Genomic DNA, 18441 nt, shown 5'->3' with positions numbered 1-18441 from the left:
AAACCCTCACCTAACCCTAACCCTCACCTAACTCTCACCCTAAACCCTAACCCTTAACCCTAAACCCTCACCTAACCCTAACCTTAACCCTAACTCTCACCCTAACCCTTAACCCTCACCTAAACCTTAACCCTCAACTAACCCTAAACCCTAACCTTAACCCTCACCTAACCCTAAACCTTAACCCTCAACTAACCCTAACCCTAACGAGTTTCTATTCCGTATGCATTGTGAATTCAGAAACTCTGAACCTTAACCAAACCTTAACAAGTTTTTAAATCATGTAAAAGAAGAATATCCACTGTAATTTATTACTTTCATATAATATATTTTCACTTTATACTAACTTTCTTCTGATTGGCTAATAATTGTCAAGGTCCTTAAATTAGAGTCTCGCCCATCTAGCTCTATCTAAAAATAACGTGAATATACATCGACTAACAGTGCAATCAAGGACTAGATAGTTATCTGGATCTAATTCTTAGTGTTCCTTCATTTAACACCTCATCCTGTTTTTAAACTATGCACTATCCTGTAATATATTTCTTCTGACCACTGCCTGCCTAATTTCATATTTTCGAGTTCCATTGCCAAACAACAAGGATGATACTTCTCCAAAAACATACGATGAGTTTCAGCTATAGGTTTTCTGCAATCATAGGGTCATTATAGATGGCTCGTTCAATAACAACCACACAATTATCTGGATTCATTCGATTGTTCTGATCCGAGCAAGTGACAAAAACGTCAACGGCATCAAGCACCCTGGAAGTGATTGCCATACTGCATGTTTTATTCTGGATACATTCGGATCATTACTACTCCTCACGAATGGCGTTATATATGTCGTCCACTGAATAATATAATTTTCAAAAATGATCCAGGCGAGTTTAACTAATTTACTGGACGATTTTTGTTTTGTACTTAACATGTATGTTTTCCAGTTGCTTGTGCCATATATTTGTAAGTGTCTTTAGGCTAAATGCAGGAATTTCTCATGGAAAGTTTATAACGCGTTACATTCCTGCCTGAAGTTTCATAAGCAGTCTTGACTTTAAAATTATTTTTCTGGTCATGTTCATTATTTTTAAATTTTTATATACGTCAACAACCTGCATGTTAACCTGGCCCGTACATACGTTTTACTATATCTTCATATCTTTTGAATTTAGAAATCATCTGAATCGCCTTTAACATTTATCAATAAACCCATCATAGTCGTTGTTGCTAATCGTATTTGGGTTTATGGATTGGTTTATCGTATTAGCAGCCTAAAATGCGAACATAGTTTAGATAATAAGATTAAAAATTTAGGTACTATCAACTATACTAGTAAAATAACTAAATCCCTAGGTAGCTGTTGGCTAAACAAACGTTTAAAATCAAAACTCCGTAGCCTACTAGAATTAACACTAAACGAATCTTTCTGAATTAAAATTTATAATTAAATTAGGTGTCTCGGATTCTTTAACGTTACAAATTTCTGATAAGTTCGAATCACCTAAAGCAACAATACCTATTTTTCCACTGACTAATCCTCATTCAACACTATAACTAGTTAAACATAATAGTCTCAGGATATCGTCATAAAGCATTGTCATGACTTGACAATCACGTAATATGATTGATAAAATTAGTGAAATTATTAACAAAATTGGTCAGCAAATTGACTTATAATTATCACTAGTGTTGTTTTTCTTTTATCTTCATTCACTACAGATGATTACAGTATGTTTCTCTATCAGATGCTCACTCAGTAAATATCTCGAAACCTTGTCAGTCTAATTGATGGTTTAGCGACACAATCATGCATGCAAATAATCAGTATAAGCAGTCGAGCAAACCTGTAAACTGAAAACATCAATGTCGAATTTACCCCAACACTGACTAAGGTTCAAGCCATTATCATAGACATGAGTTGGGAGTGTACTCCCCTTGGTTACAACTTATGTTCTCCCTTATAATCACATGAGCATCACTTACTATTAATCATCTTGTAAAAACTTATTTAGCCAAATACATCTTGCAGCACCACATCACTTAGTAATATGACACATAAGCTTAACTGATTTTAATAACTTATAACCACTATATTTCAATTAAATCGTATTCCGCCTTATGATAAACTGCATACTTGCAACTAACTTGTGTGCGCAATCAGCCGGCAAGTATAAATATAAATAAATAGTCTGCTGCAGATCAGAACATTGAGTCTAGAGCATGTCTCTTACGAACACACTCATGTTTAACGATTTTTTCCTAGCTATCTGTCCAAAATCCATATAATTATCACTCATGTATTTAAATTTTATTTTGATAACCGTTCATGTGTATTAGTAGTATTACTAAATTCTATCACGGTCAAGTAAAAATGAGGTTGAGAAAATTTCCCCGTAACTAAATAAACCGTATCAAACTAACTGGAACACTAGTTGGAATTCTTCTCCACGGTAATACTTTTGTTCCTTCAGTTAGCCTAGTAATAGAGATGCGATTGGGATTCAACTCATATGGACAACTTACCGGCATAATTGTTATTTGATTTCATAATTTAAACCAAAAATAATACAAATATTAACATTTCTACAATATTCATTACTTTTAATATTTCTAAACACAAAATACATACTACCTATGGGTTAAGTTATTAACCAACGGCTATTAACATGCATCGTTTTATTATTATTACTATTGTAATCCCATTTTTTATAGCTCAAATTATCACCCAAATTTTCATTTCAAGTATGTTAAGCATGAAGGCAGATATTTTAAAATTATTACATGTATTTCTCGACCAAGTGCTGCCGCCTTCTTTTTGATTTATCTTTCAGCTTATCATTACCCGGGGGATTCTTACTAGTCTTGGTAACCTCCGGCGCACGACGATCCCATCCGATTTGGTATCGAACCAACACCACGTTGATTCTGGTGGGGGAGTAGAGTAGTGGCATTGAACCATAACCACACAATCCGCAAAGCTGAACATGAGACAACTCGGAAAATAGATATTCAATATTTAACACGGAGAAATACCTAACGATGGAGAAGGCGCGAACAATGAGTTGAGCGAATTAGAGTTGATCGAACGGCATGGCTTGGCCATGCAGGCGTGGTCCCTGCTGAATGTTATCTTATTTCTTGTATTCATATTAAATATATTGTTCTTTCTCTAGCCTAACCCTGTTCTACATCATGTATTGGTAATTGGTACGATACAGTGAGTTGGCGTAGTCGATGGCGTGACTTCCACGTAAGATCTTATAGATTAGGCAGTTATATCATGACGAATCTACAAATTTAGAATTAGGTCTATTATTAGAGCAGCACTAATATCATAGTAGACCTTAATTCTACAATACCATCATTTGCATTTATTGCACTGCATACCACTTTCCATGGGGTATAAAAAGTTTAGTGGTCCGTTGATCTGGCTGCTGATTAAAAGAACGGATAAAAATGCCATGAACATAAATCTGACATTGAACTCCGCACATCACCCAGGCAAACCTCGTTTGTGAGATAGAGACAGTGAGAAGTCAAACACAGGTTAGGTTGATTGAATTTGTTTCAGTCACTCGCTTATACAGACGGACATTCAGAATGTAAGGCGAGAGGACTGAGCGAGTGAGTCAGACCGATTTGATGAAGTGTGATTCAGTACTTATAGTCAGACAAAAATAGGCCAAAGACGTATAACGAATAGGGTAAGCAATAAATACACATACGGTCGTATGAAAATAATCAAGGTTGATAAGCGAACAATTGATAAAGACAAAATGTGACTCAGGATGAATGAGTAAATCGTCTTTCCCGGTAGCTAGAACAACCTGTAGCGGTAAATAAATCCCCAAAATAAATAGCTCTAAGTTTTCGACATTGGATGCTGGCCATGTTTTAGTGGACTCATCTAGCTGAAGGCGCTCGGTCATGCATCCGCACCAGATCACGTGTGGTAACGCCGTGCTCAACATCTACCGCAATTGCTAGCCAGATTAGATCAGAGATATCCGATATATTGGTAATCGCCAAATACACTCTTCCGATCTCCTCGACTCTGTCTTTTGATTTCTCTGGGTGGTAACGAATTATATTAGGTGTTACTGGTAAAAGCGTTGTCAAACACTGAATACCTGTAACATTCATCATTGGTGAGACTGATGTGATCTGGTACACCTAATTGCAACTGTGAGTCTGTTCCTGTTTGGGATTTTTACATATCATTGCCTTATTTTTTATTTTTTGAACGTTGTGATTTTTTTCGTGTTTTTTCTTGGATATATATTTTTTTCCCCTCGTTCATTATCGTATTTCACATTTCATCATGACTGAACAGACACCCAAAGTACTCAAGCTTAAGACTTTGTCCCCACCTTCGTTTCAACTGATGCCTTTCTGGCCCGACAAAATCGAAGCTTGGTTCTGCTACGCAGAATCCGACTTCCATGAGCACGGCGTGATCGACACACGTGCACAATTCCTCGCAGTAGTCATGGCACTACCGCGCGAATTCAACAGGTACGTAACACCTAGTATGTTTACTAGTGATGTTTCCGATCCTTACGAAATCTTAAAACACTCGATTCTTAAACGAGGAGACCTAACCGATCGACAAAGGTTAGATCAACTCTTCAATAACATCGACCTGCAACACGGTTCTGCGACGGACACGTTGCAACGGATGAGAGAGGTTATAGGCCCAAGAACTTTCGACGAAGGTCTATTCAAACAACTCTTCTTATCAAAACTTCCCCAACAGGTGCAAGCAGTTCTGGTCTCGTTCCAGAACAGCGCCTTAGACGAGCTAGCTGCATCTGCCGACCGCATTTTAGAAATTACGAAACCTTCTACTACCGAGGTATTTTCAGTCAAAGAAAAACATCAAACGACTCAGAATGATATAACCGAGTTATGTCACACACTCACGCGTTATCTTAGTCTTCGTACCGACCGTAAGAGATCGCGCCACCACGTAGAAGCATTTCACGTAAGCGATCTGTCTCTAGACTACGAGAGACAGATAACCCCGACTGGTGCTGGTATCATAACCAGTATGGAAAGTTTTCCAGAAATTGCAGAAAACCCTGCAATTTTCCCAACACGAAACCGACTGATTCGAAAAACAACTCGGGAAACTTCCAAGCCGGCACGCGTTAACGGCAACCGTAGCCGGTGAACATAGCCGTCTGTTATACGTCACAGGTGTGACAACGAGAGTTCGCTACCTCGTCGACACTGGCGCAGAAGTTAGCGTTCTCCCAGCGAATTCCAACGACCGACTTCACGAATCGACCCTAAACTTACAGGCGGCAAACGGGAAACCGATCGCTACGTATGGCAAAAGGTACGTTTACCTTAACGTGGGTTTACGCAAACCCATTCACTGGATCTGCGTTGTTGCAGATGTTTCTATGCCAATCATTGGTATGGATCTTCTACAACACCATAATCTAATCATCGATACCCTCAAACGGAGGCTAGTAGACGGAAACACTAAATTATCCGTTGGCGTAACTTCTTTTTCTGGTTTCAGATTATCCCCGGTCACAATTAAGCATACGATAGATCCATTTTATCAACCGCTACTCGATAAGTCTCCTGGAATTCAGCGAACGCAACCGAAACTACTGTGTGTAACCAGCAACGTTACACATCACATCACGACTACAGGACCACCTGTATTCTCTAAAGCACGACGACTAGCTCCCGAAAAGCTAAGGTTAGCGAAAGACGAGTTCGACCATATGATAGACTTAGGAATCATACGACCGTCAAGTAGCCCATATGCATCTCCGTTGCACATGGTCCCTAAAAAGGACAGCAACGATTGGAGTCCAACTGATGACTATCGGCGATTGAACGCGAAAACCATTCCCGATCGTTGCCCATTGCCTCACATTCACGATTTGACAGCTACCTTGAAAGGTACAACTGTCTTTTCGAAAATCGACTTGGTTAAAGCGTATAACCAAATCCCTACGGTTACTGACGACATACCGAAAACAGCTATCATAACTCCTTTCGGACTCTATGAATTTTTGCGAATGCCCTTCGTTCTAAGAAATGCTGCTCAAACATTCCAAAGATTCATAGAAGACGTTTTTCGAGGTCTCAACTTCGTACACGCGTATGTTGACGACTGTCTAATCGCAAGTCCGGACAGAGAAACACATCTCAAGCATCTGGATCTTGTTTTCGAACGACTACAAAAACATGGCATTACTGTAAACGTTCGGAAATGCCAATTCGGAACCGACTGATTAGACTTTCTGGGACACACTATCGATGCTCAAGGTATCCGACCCCTTAGAACCAAAGTGGCGGCCATTCTGGATTACCCAGAACCGACCACCGTCAAGCAATTACGCACGTTCAACGGCCTCGTAAGTTTCTATAGACGTTTCATACCCAAATGCGCATTACTTATGAAACCTCTGACCGACCAACTTCGTGGAAATGCGAAATCCATTAATTTGGACGACACCGCACGAAAAGCATTCTCCACAGTTAAGGAACTGATTGCTAAAGCAACAATGCTCACACATCAGGACACCCGAGCACCCATTAGCATCGCAGTAGACGCATCCGACTCAGCAATCGGAGGAGTCTTACAACAATGGGTTAACAACTCCTGGCAACCCTTGGCATTTTTCTCTAGAAGGTTGCTAGACACCGAATCGAGGTACAGCACATTCGGTAGGGAACTCCTAGCTATGTATTGTGCTGTACGGCATTTCCAACACTACATCGAAGGTCGTGAATTCACTCTTTTCACGGACCATAAACCGCTCACTTTCTCGTTAAGCTCTCCTTCAGACAAGTACTCTCCCCGTGAGTCTCGACAACTGGACTACATTTCGCAGTTTACTTCAGATATTCAACACATCTCTGGAGCAAACAATGTAGTTGCAGACGCTTTATCTCGCATAACTTCCTTGAACAGTTTCCAAGGAATCGACCTTCTTAAACTCGCCGAGCTTCAAAAAGAAAACAGTGATCTTCAGCACGAGTTATCGTCCACAACACTTAAACTACGCATCAAACAGATGGGAACAGGTAAGGAAACCTTACTTTGTGACACATCTACAGGTAGGGATCGCCCAATCGTGCCGAAACATTATCGACGCAATGTCTTCAACACATTGCACAAACTTTCGCATCCAGGTGTTCGTGCAACCATCAAGCTTATAGCAGAACGGTTTTGCTGGCCTGGCATGAATAAAGACGTGAGGGAGTGGGCACGCTCCTGTGTAAGCTGCCAAAAATCTAAGGTTATCAGACACAATAAACGTCCTTTAGGCTCATTTAAAACTCCCGATGCTCGTTTTGACCATGTTCATTTGGATTTGGTAGGACCTTTACCAGATTCAAATGGATACTCTTACCTCTTAACGTGCGTAGACCGTTTCACTCGATGGCCAGAAGCAGTACCTATCAAGGGCATCACTACTGAAACAGTGGCTCGCGCTTTCGTCGAACGATGGGTAGCAAACTTCGGCTGCCCTTCAACCATCACTACAGATCGCGGACGTCAGTTTGAATCTGAACTTTTCCGTCGTCTGACCACACTTTTAGGAATCACTCGCTTCCGAACGACCGCCTACCATCCACAAGCATACGGGTTGGTAGAACGTTTTCACCGACAACTAAAAGCTTCACTATCATCTGCAAACGTTTCACAGTGGACCGACGCTCTTCCACTTGTCTTACTAGGTATTCGCAATGCAGTGAAAGCTGACATTGGATACACTGCGACTCAACCGGTTAATGGAACGACACTTCGACTTCCAGGAGAATTCTTGGATCCTTCATCCTTTTCAATGAACATGGATCTAACCTCCTACACGAACAGGTTTACAAACGCAATGCGTTCAGTTAAACCTGCTTCCACTCGACCACAATCAACCGATGTTTTCGTTCAACCTGACTTACGATATAGTGCACACGTTTTCGTTCGTCGAGACTCGCATCGACGACCATTCGAATCAGCATACGAAGGACCCTTCAAAGTTCTTCAACGTGAATCTAAGTACTATATAGTCGATAAGAACGGAACCAACGATAGCATCAGCATCGATCGCTTAAAAGCAGCGTATTTAGAAGGAAATCCTATTCACGTCGACTTTCCTTCGGTACAATCGCACAACACGACTCCTACACTCATAATTCCTCAACCGACAACCAACACTAGCGATGATACTCCGAATGTATCTGAAAAAAAAACTTAAAACGACGCGTTCTGGAAGAAGAGTAAGATTTCCAGAACATTTAAACGACTACTGCACGTAAGGCACTACTCGACATCTTACATTATCTCGATCTTTCTTTTTACGATATATAATTTTTTTTAAAAAAGACAATTTTAATATACTTATATATTTATATTTTTATTTTAAAAAAAACATAAACATTTTGTTAACGCTATTACGTGTGCTCGAGTTTATTTTCCATTTTTTCGCCGACATTGTGTATTTACGCACATACGAGTGTATTTCGACATGCACTTACACTTTCTTTTTTCTTTTCCAGGACGGCTGGAAAAGAATGATGCAGTTTACGAGGAGTCGAAATTTTCGTTGTAACTATGTTGTACCTCGGTCCCATATAGTAAGGAAAGACGACCAGACGCTTCTACACTTAGTAAGCTATCAGAAGAGTGTTTACCAACGACAAACTCGTTGGGTTTAAACTTCTGGCTGGCCACGTCTTAGGGTCGTCACTGCCCCACTAGGGGGGGGAGTGATCTGTAGCGGTAAATAAATCCCCAAAATAAATAGCTCTAAGTTTTCGACATTGGATGCTGACCATGTTTTAGTGGACTCATCTAACTGAAGGCGTTTCGTGTCTATAGGTAACCCTCGTGCTATTGATAGAAGAAACCAGACAAGTAGTGAATAGGTCTTTATTTCGATCTTCGCGCAGTCACAGTGGAGCGTGGGATTATCTGTTCAGACAAACAAAGGCTCTCAACATTTAATATAAGATAATAGGGAATATAACGCCTATACAAAACAAGGAAGTGAATGAATACTTGAACAATACTGTTTTGGCATATACTTGGTTGTTTGGGGTCAACTCTTAACCAACCAACCAACCTGAGCTGTTACATTAGCTTCCCCCTAGAATCGACTTCCGTAGGAACGTCGGTTCGATTAACCTATCTATCGAAAACACCTTAGTTCTATTTCTCATCCCAAGGGAAAATTATCAACTCGCTCACTATTTGACTTACAATCAGTGACGACTAACGCTGTCAACGATAGTCCATGGATGTCTCTTCTTTACTAGCTTGTCATCTTATTTTGTAGCATGTGATTTCTTCTACAACTATCGACGACGGTCTGCTGCGTGCTTTCAAGAGAAAGAGTGTGAGAATGTGGGACAAGAATATCTGAGGAAGTGCCGCGAGCGGGCTACCCAACACCGTGTTGGTGAGGTACGATTTTTCCATGCTCAGACCGGCTATCAGGTGTTTACTCACCTGTCTCTTGAGTCGCCCTCAAGTTAAAGGTAAAGAAGAATCTACTTCAAAGGTAATGGTGAAAATCAAGCAAACCTGAAGAACTGCTCCACTGCCTGCATAAAATAATAAGATACACAATGGAAATACATAAATGTAATTGATAGTTGTTCGGTTCCATGTAAGTGCTTGGTCTCCAGAACGGATTGGTATTCTGGGTTGCTTTTTGAATTCGTTGTATTTGCCAGTGTTAGTTGTATGAGTTTGATTAAAATCCTCAGCCATCGTTTCGGAATACCTAGCTTATGTGTCCAGTATTTTAAAAAAAATATTTAACATAACACGTATATATCAAAGGTAAAAGGTCTGGGGAGTTGTCGGTGAGACGGAATGAGGAAAAAAATATTTTTAAGTAGATGTAGGGTGTGATTAGCTGCGTGGTTAGATTTTATCCTGCAGCCGAAACTGTCAACATCCTTGACTGACTAATTGGATGTGCCCAGCGAACCGTTTTAGTCATTTGTAAAGATTTATCATCTTTACATTTCGATTCCGTAATGGATTTGTCAGTTAAACGATCTAACAACACGTATGGTGGTTCATGATCTAGATAAGCCGGCTTTAGCCTATCAATACTTACTGTGTCGATGTTTCCATGTTTTTCTATCACGAAATATTTAGATTTTCTTGAGACGACTTTGAAAGGACCTTCAAATGGAGGACTGAGTGGTGCTTTTATTTTGTCACATCTTATCCAGACGTGCGTGCAATTGCTTAGGTCTTTAGGTATATATACGGCGCGCGATTGTTCACGAGTATTAATCGGCTTAATTTTAGACATGTGGTCCCGTAGTTGATCTACATAATTTTCTAAATTAAGTTTTTGACTGTTAGTATTAGGGTTAATAAATTCACCTGGTAGTCTCAGAGTTGTTCCGAAAACCAGTTCCGCAGCTGAACACTGTGCGTCAGTTTTGACAGATGTTCGTATTCCCAACATAACTAATGGTAGGAATTCTGTCCACTGATTGGGGTTTGAGTGAGATATAATGGCGGTTTTTAGCTGACGGTGAAAACGTTCTACCATCCCATTAGCCTGAGGATGATATGCAGTGCAGCGTATCCTATTGGAGCCTAGAAGTTTAGCCAAGTTATTAAATAGTTCGGATTCGAATTGCGCTCCTCTATCCGTCGTTATTGTTATGGGTGTACCAAAAATGGTTACCCAGTTCTGCATGAAAACTTTGGCTACTGTTTCCGCTGTGATGTCCGCTATCAGGATGGCTATAGGGAATCTGGTAAATCGATCTATGCATGTAAACAGATAATTAAAACCGTTTGAACGTGGTAAAGGACCTACCAAGTCGATATGCACATGGGCAAAACGTGCATCTGGTTGCGAGAAAACACCTATGGGTGAATTTGTGTGACGATTAATCTCTGATTGTTGACATGCTGAACACTCTCTAACCCATTTGTGTACATCCTTCTGTAAATTCGGCCATATATATTTGGCATTGATTAGTTTTGTTGAAGCTTTCGCGCCAGGATGAGACAAAGAATGAAAGTTATTATATATCAACTTTCGCATATTTTTGGGAACGAAAGGTCGCGGCATTGCCTTGGTCGTGTCACAATAAATTAGAATACCATCGATAGGTGATGGGAATTGTTTTAAATTAAGACTTGAATTGTTTGTTTTAAGTAGGTTTTGTAATTCTAGGTCCTGCTCTTGTTCGTGTCTTAACGTCTCGAAGTTTACTGTAGACTGCTGTAGCATGTTCATTTCTAGCCTAGATAAAGCATCTGCCGCCTGATTGTCCTGACCTTTGACATGTCGGATATCGCTTGTGAACTGTGATATATAGTCAAGGTGTCGGACTTCTCGAGGTGAGTATTTATCAGCTCTCGCTTTTAGTGCATTCGTTAATGGTTTGTGATCCGTAAAGACTATAAATTCCCTGCCTTCTAACATGTGTCGGAAGTGTTTAATGGTTAGGTTGATTGCAAGAAGTTCTCGCCCGAAGGTAGAATACCTTGTCTCTGCTGGAGCGAGTCTTTTTGAGAGGAAAGCAATTGGTTTCCAGGCGTTTTTAACCAGTTGGTTAAGGGTACCGCCTACTGCTTTATCTGAAGCATCCACCATCAAAGCAAGTGGGGAAAGAGAATTCGGATACATCAACGTAGTTACTTGAGCTAATTTATCTTTAAGCTGTTTAATAGCTTCGACGGCGTCAGAAGACAGTTTGAATTCTTTTGGTTTTCCATTGAGTGAATCTGTCAAAGGTTGCATTAATTGTGCGCAACCTGGTATGAATCTGCGATAAAAGTTCATTAGACCTAGAAAACTTCTCAGTTGTGTTAGAGAACTAGGTATGGGGTATTGTTTGATGGTATCCACTTCTTTTTTGATAGGTTTAATCCCTTCTGAGCTTATTGTGTGACCGAGAAATTCTAAAGTTTGAACACCGAAAACACACTTACTTTGATGTATGTTTATTCCATGTTCATCCAGTCTTTTCAACACTGCTTGTACATGCTGTTCGTGTGATTGCAAATTGGGGCTGGCAATTAACAAGTCGTCTATATACCCCTGCGCAAATGGCATATCTCGAAGTAGGTTGTCTATGAATCTTTGAAATGTCTGTGCCGCATTTCTCAGGCCGAATGGCATGCGTACAAACTCGAATAAGCCAAAGGGTGTAGTAATAGCTGTCTTGGGAATATCTTCATCAGCTACCGGGATATTGTGATATGCCCTGACTAAATCAGTTTTAGTGAATATGTTCATACCCTGTAAACCGTTTGTGAAATCTTGGATATGAGGTATTGGGTACCTATCTGGTACGGTTTGACGGTTGAGGGCTCTGTAATCCCCGCACGGTCGCCAGTCACCTTCATTCTTCTTTGGGACCATATGCAAAGGGGATGCCCATTGACTATCAGAGGGACGGATAATACCCAATTGTAGCATATAATCAAACTCGGCCCTAGCGATTTTGAGCTTATCTGGTGCTAGTCTCCTGAGTTTTGCAAAAACCAGTGCACCTTCGGTTTTGATAGTATGACTTACTTTTAGTTTGCCTTTAGAAGGCTGTGGGTTTGGTTTAGTTAAGTTTGGAAATTCCGCGAGTATATCTTGGAATTTCGCTGTTGTTACTGGAGGATTTTGAATCAAGTTAAGAGAGCTGATGTGACTTTCTTTGCCTTTTGTGTAATACGAAGTTTCTTTTAGTGTTAATCGCCGTTTCTTGGTATCAACTAGAAATTCGTATCTCTCTAGAAAGTCCATCCCCAGTATTGCCAGATCTAAGTCGGCTACCGTGAAAACCCAAGGGAATTGCCTCCTGAACCCCAAATCTAGGGTTAAAGTTTTCTGCCCAAATGTCGCAATTTTAGTTTTATTTGCAGCTTGAAGTGTAATTGATGATGTTTCTCGACTAATCTCAGTTTTATTTTGAGGGATGATGCTAAGAGCATCGCCAGTATCCACCAAGAAATTCAAGCCAGAGTTTCTGTCTCTAACATAAAACAAGCGACTGTTTAGGCGCCCCTCCTCAGTCGTCGCGACTTGGGGAGGGGTTACTCGTTTCCCGCTGTCTTAGAATTATGTTTAGGCCAGGCGCATGGTTGCATGCACTTGGTTGAGTTGACACCAAACTTCCAGTGGTACCAACAAAACTGCCCAGATTGTCTGGACATATGTGACCTGTTTTGTGACTTGGATCGTGGTCGTTGTGGTGACCTGCTCCTGCTTGTATGACCCATTTGCATTCTGGTGACAGCCTCAGTGAGACTCTTAACACTCGCAATGAGTCCTTCTATGACGGGGTCTTTTGCTGATCCTACTTTTTGTGTGTGATTAATTGTGCCTGATCCAGTTGGAGGACCTCTTTCCATTATTCTGTCGGCTATACGCGCTAAATGAGATAATGAGGTTTCAGGATCTTGTGCATCCAAACAGTGTTGGACGTAGCATGGGAGAGCTTGTATCCATCCTTGTTTTAGGACTGCTTCACCCACTGTGTTATCACCCACTAAGACTTGGAGGTGACGTAAAAACTGTGACGGCGACCGATCACCTAGTGTTTCACCTTGAAAAAGTCTTTGGATTCTTTGACTATCTGATAATGATAAACGGTTCATTATCTCTCGTCTTAAGATGGTGTATGGTTGTGGTGATGGTGGATCTAAAATCAAGTCACGGACTTCTTTGGCGACTGAAGGAGGAAGGATAGAACACAAGTCTCGATAGCGAATCCCTTCAGATTTGATATTGTGTCTCGTGAAATAATGCTCTAGTTGAGCAAACCACAATTCAGGATCACTACGATCAAATTCTGGAAGTCGAGATTTCGTAGTCATAACAGTGTCTATCTCCACTGGTGACAAATCCTCCAGATTATGGGTTTCTATTGAGTCTGACATGAGGTATGTGACAAATATAGCAATAAAGTTAGCACGAAAAATGGTTTCTATAACACGAATAACTTAAGGTAATTAAAAAAAGATAAAAACTATTTATATATCCAACTTAGTTTACGGATAATCAGGTCTACTTTTACGATTGAGTACAATAAATATAATATTAATAACAAAAATGAGGTTAAATTTGTGTTCAAAAGGGCTCACCAATTTCGTGTCTATAGGTAACCCTCGTGCTATTGATAGAAGAAACCAGACAAGTAGTGAATAGGTCTTTATTTCGATCTTCGCGCAGTCACAGTGGAGCGTTGGATTATCTGTTCAGACAAACAAAGGCTCTCAACATTCAATATAAGATAATAGGGAATATAACGCTTATACAAAATAAGGAAGTGAATGAATACTTGAACAATACTGTTTTGGCATATACTTGGTTGTTTGGGGTCAACTCTTAACCAACCAACCAACCTAAGCTGTTACAGGCGCTCGGTCATGCATCCGCACCAGATCACGTGTGTTAACGCCGTGCTCAACATCTACCGCAATTGCTAGCCAGATTAGATCAGAGAATTCCGATATACTGGTAATCGCCAAATACACTCTTCCGATCTCCTCGACTCTGTCTTTTGATTTCTCTGGGTGGTAACGAATTATATTAGGTGTTACTGGTAAAAGCGTTGTCAAACACTGAATACCTTTGACATCATCAAACCCATGTGGGCCTAAGTTCAGGTGCAAAACTAGCTGAAAGAAATGATACTTTTTGCACTACTTTTAGCGAAATCATTTTAGCTACATTGAAAACAGTGACCTTGATGTGCAATAAACGATCAGAACCCAGCGATGAAAAATACCACTGCCCTTTTATATAGCGCGAGCGAATTTTATCATAACAACAGTCTGAAGGTACTTCCATAAGCAATAAACTCATGACGATTTGGAACTGGACTTGATTTCAGCCACTATGTCTCACAACCTCCGTTCTTCAAGTAGATAAAGTGATGCTAACGTAATGATGCACGATGTAGAACGAATTTTTGGTGATATTACGCTATCGCGACGACTCCTTAGTTGGGATAATTTCGAGACTTGCATATAAGAAATGTGTAAGGTGAAAGGACTTCTGTGAGCAGTAATTTTTCGTACGGCATGTACACACCAAGTACGTCATACCGGTATGTAAAAAGAACGAAGATTACCCAAGTCTAAAATGCCTTTAAGTTAGCTATGTTTGTAAACATGCGTGTAATTACAGTGCATAAGGACTGGATTCTTGACTTCAGAACATACACGGTGATAGTGATCAATATTTTTCCGAAGACCATACACTCAGTTCACTATCACGACCTAAACACAAAAGGTGACGTCACTCATCAAAATATTCTTCGTTTCAAACAAATTTACGATTTAGGTCTGAATATTGCGACTGCCGGACGGGATTTCGGGTCTGTGAAGTAAATGGTTGGCTAAACGTTATATCAATTAAAACCTTTCATAACAATCCTTGCGTATAATAATAAATTTTTGTCGATCCTTCGGGACGGCAACTGAACGATTGCATTTCAGACTATTGTTTTAGAGTAATATTTCGTGCCTTAAGGTAACCCTCGTGCTATTGATAGAAGAAACCAGAGAAGTAGTGAATATGTCTTTATTTCGATCTTCGCGCAGTCACAGTGGAGCGTGGGATTATCTGTTCAGACAAACAAAGGCTCTCAACATTCAAGATAATAGGGAATATAACGCTTATAAAAAATAAGGAAGTGAATGAATACTTGAACAATACTGTTTCGGCATAAGCTTGGTTGTTTGGGGTCAACTCTTAACCAACCAACCTGAGCTGTTACAAATACACCAACTCATAGCATTCGACATCTAATTTTTTGGAAGTTCCACCGGCGGCTTACAGGGAACAATGTTACTAGAATGGGGCTACAGTTTTATCCAGGTTGTTAAATTTAAACACTAATTTATTTATTCTAGACACAACATACCGACGGTATTTTGCAAGGTACTCAGTCAAGCATAGAAAATGAGAATATATTTATGATTTGCTCCGGTCATCGAGAACAAATAATTTTCAGAGGTGGTATTTTTTAATCGCTTATCACACCAGCAAGACTGAGCAGTCAGCAAACAATAACGACTTTATTTCAAAGCTCTCTACTATTCCAGCTAGTAGAATCTGATGTCCCAGAGAAAGGGAACATCGTTATGTATGCTATGATATGTATAAATTATTTGCTGCAGTTTCGACGTACCGATATTCAGAAATGTTTGGGACCTCCTGTAATAATAAAGAGATCGAATATGAAAGCTTTACTTTTCATAATCTATTGTGTTTGGATTTACTCATAACTACAAGAACCTGGAAGCACATTTCCTACGGGTCCACGTATACATAATAGGTCACTGGATAGACTGTAAGTCAATATGGGCTCCTTGTTATTACAAACACGTGCCAATCCTGGGCAACAACATTAATAATCGTGTGAAATTTGCTTATATACGCTTGAAATTACATCTCAGAAGAAACGATCCACATATATTGACGTTCTGAAAGGTTTTCAGTAAAACAGACGCTGCCCAATGACTGCAACTATAGGACGCATTAAACAGTCTTCTACGTTTCTTAAAGCTTGAGGTCAGAAACGTAGTACAACGTACCATCAATACCAGATTCGAAACTGCCTTCGTGGTTAACGTTTAACATGTCAATTACAAAAGACTTGGAGGAATGATGAATGAAGAAAAGGTGGAGAAGAAAAGGTAGATAGTTACACAGGTTGACACGAAAGCGACAGGATGTGACAGGTTGACACACCGAGTTCACGGTTTCTTTGTGAGCGTTTCACTTAGTAAATTTGCAGAATAGTTCAGAATGTGTGTAGGAACTAATATAAATTTAACCCAAATGATGTGATTAATCTCGCCGTTACAGTGATCGTCTAATGGATATGTTAGTATGTTCAGTCAGCTTGATTTGTTTTGAACATTATCAAAGATGACTGGCATATGCTCAAAGTCATTTTGTTATAAGAGGAGCTGTTTCCCATATCACACATTATTTCGTAAACCTAAACAAATCAGGTCTCGATTACGTGGCTGGTATGCTGAACAGCTGGGTTAATATTATCATGATCAGATGACGCATATTTACCAACTACATATTTCCTGGTGGTGCTACTTCAGCAATCGCCTCTGCACTGCTTAGCTTTATTCTGTGTCGATCTTGTCACTGTCGATGTTTTCTCATAATCAGGAATGCGTCAGTAAAAAAGAGTCATGTAGATTGTGAAAGCGCAAGAATACAGGACTATTATTAAAATTTATGCCAGATAACTGAAGTGGAGAAGCACTACTACTACGCGGAGTGGTGATGAGAACTACGCCCCATAGATGTGTGAAAATGTTACCACATGAAGAGTAGCTACAATCACTGTAGTCGGGAAATTTGAACATTAAAATCAATGATCACATAGAATATTTACGGATGTAAGTCTGCGATGGGTTTGCTTTCCCATTAAGAATATATTTAATAATAGTCCACAGTCACTCGCTTTCAGGAGAGCATGGAAAACGCACATTAACCAAAGGACTAAGATGAGATAGATCAGATAATTGTTGAAAAATGGTAGTGCATAATCATTGAGGAACGGTTATGGTATAGTCCACGTGTTCTCAAATTACTTTAGCTATGTGTGCATCGTATAGATGCCTTCCCATAAGCACACTGAACACTGTGATCATTAAAGAACTAGATGTTTTTGGTCTGCTAAACGAGCTTGATATAAGAAAATCTATAAAACCTAATGAAACGCATTCTAGATTGCTGAAGTATGTAGCAGATTTCATCGCTAATCCCTTGAGCACATACAGCTAGGATAGATTTTCAAAGGACAGAAGGAATGCCACAATAAGTCGAAACAGGTATGAGACACAAACCTGAGGACTATCGTCCGTTGGCTTAACCAGCTTCGTTGCTGAAATTTCAGAAGGATTTGCTCACGTATCTAGACGAGAACCGGACTCTTTCTGAACAGTATCATGGCTTTAGAACAGACTACTCATTTCTCACTGACTTATTAGTGGCCCGCAGAAAATTGGTGCGCTCTTATAGATCTAAAGTTACCTGTAAATGTTGTAAGGCTTTTCACAAAGTTCCTCAAAACCGGCTGTTAAATAAGTTAATATCGTGATGGGAGGCAATCCATTGAAGTGGGTAAAAGACTTCCGAGTTGGGCGTCAACAAAATGTGTGGGTGAACATGGAGTTGTCTAGCTGGGAAATTGTGTTTGGCGGAGTGCTCTAGGGTACAGTTTTGGTGCCAGTGTGGTTTCTTCCATGTGTAGATGACCGCCTTATTCCTGTATCGGCATTTGTTTTGTTATATGCTGATGATGCAAATATATAGAGATAAAAAGTGAATGTGACAGTTCACAGCCTCAAAATGACCTGAAGAAATTATCTGAATGGTCCAAAACTTGGTGGTTGGTAATAAATGCTACCAAGTCCATTGTAATACATATTGGTCACTAATTTACGGATACCTACACGGT

The sequence above is a fragment of the Schistosoma haematobium genome, chromosome 2 (assembly GCF_000699445.3).
Source record: "Schistosoma haematobium chromosome 2, whole genome shotgun sequence".
NCBI lineage: Eukaryota > Metazoa > Platyhelminthes > Trematoda > Strigeidida > Schistosomatidae > Schistosoma > Schistosoma haematobium.
The sequence above is the reverse complement of the archived record's forward strand: the minus strand, read 5'-3'. Positions refer to the sequence as shown.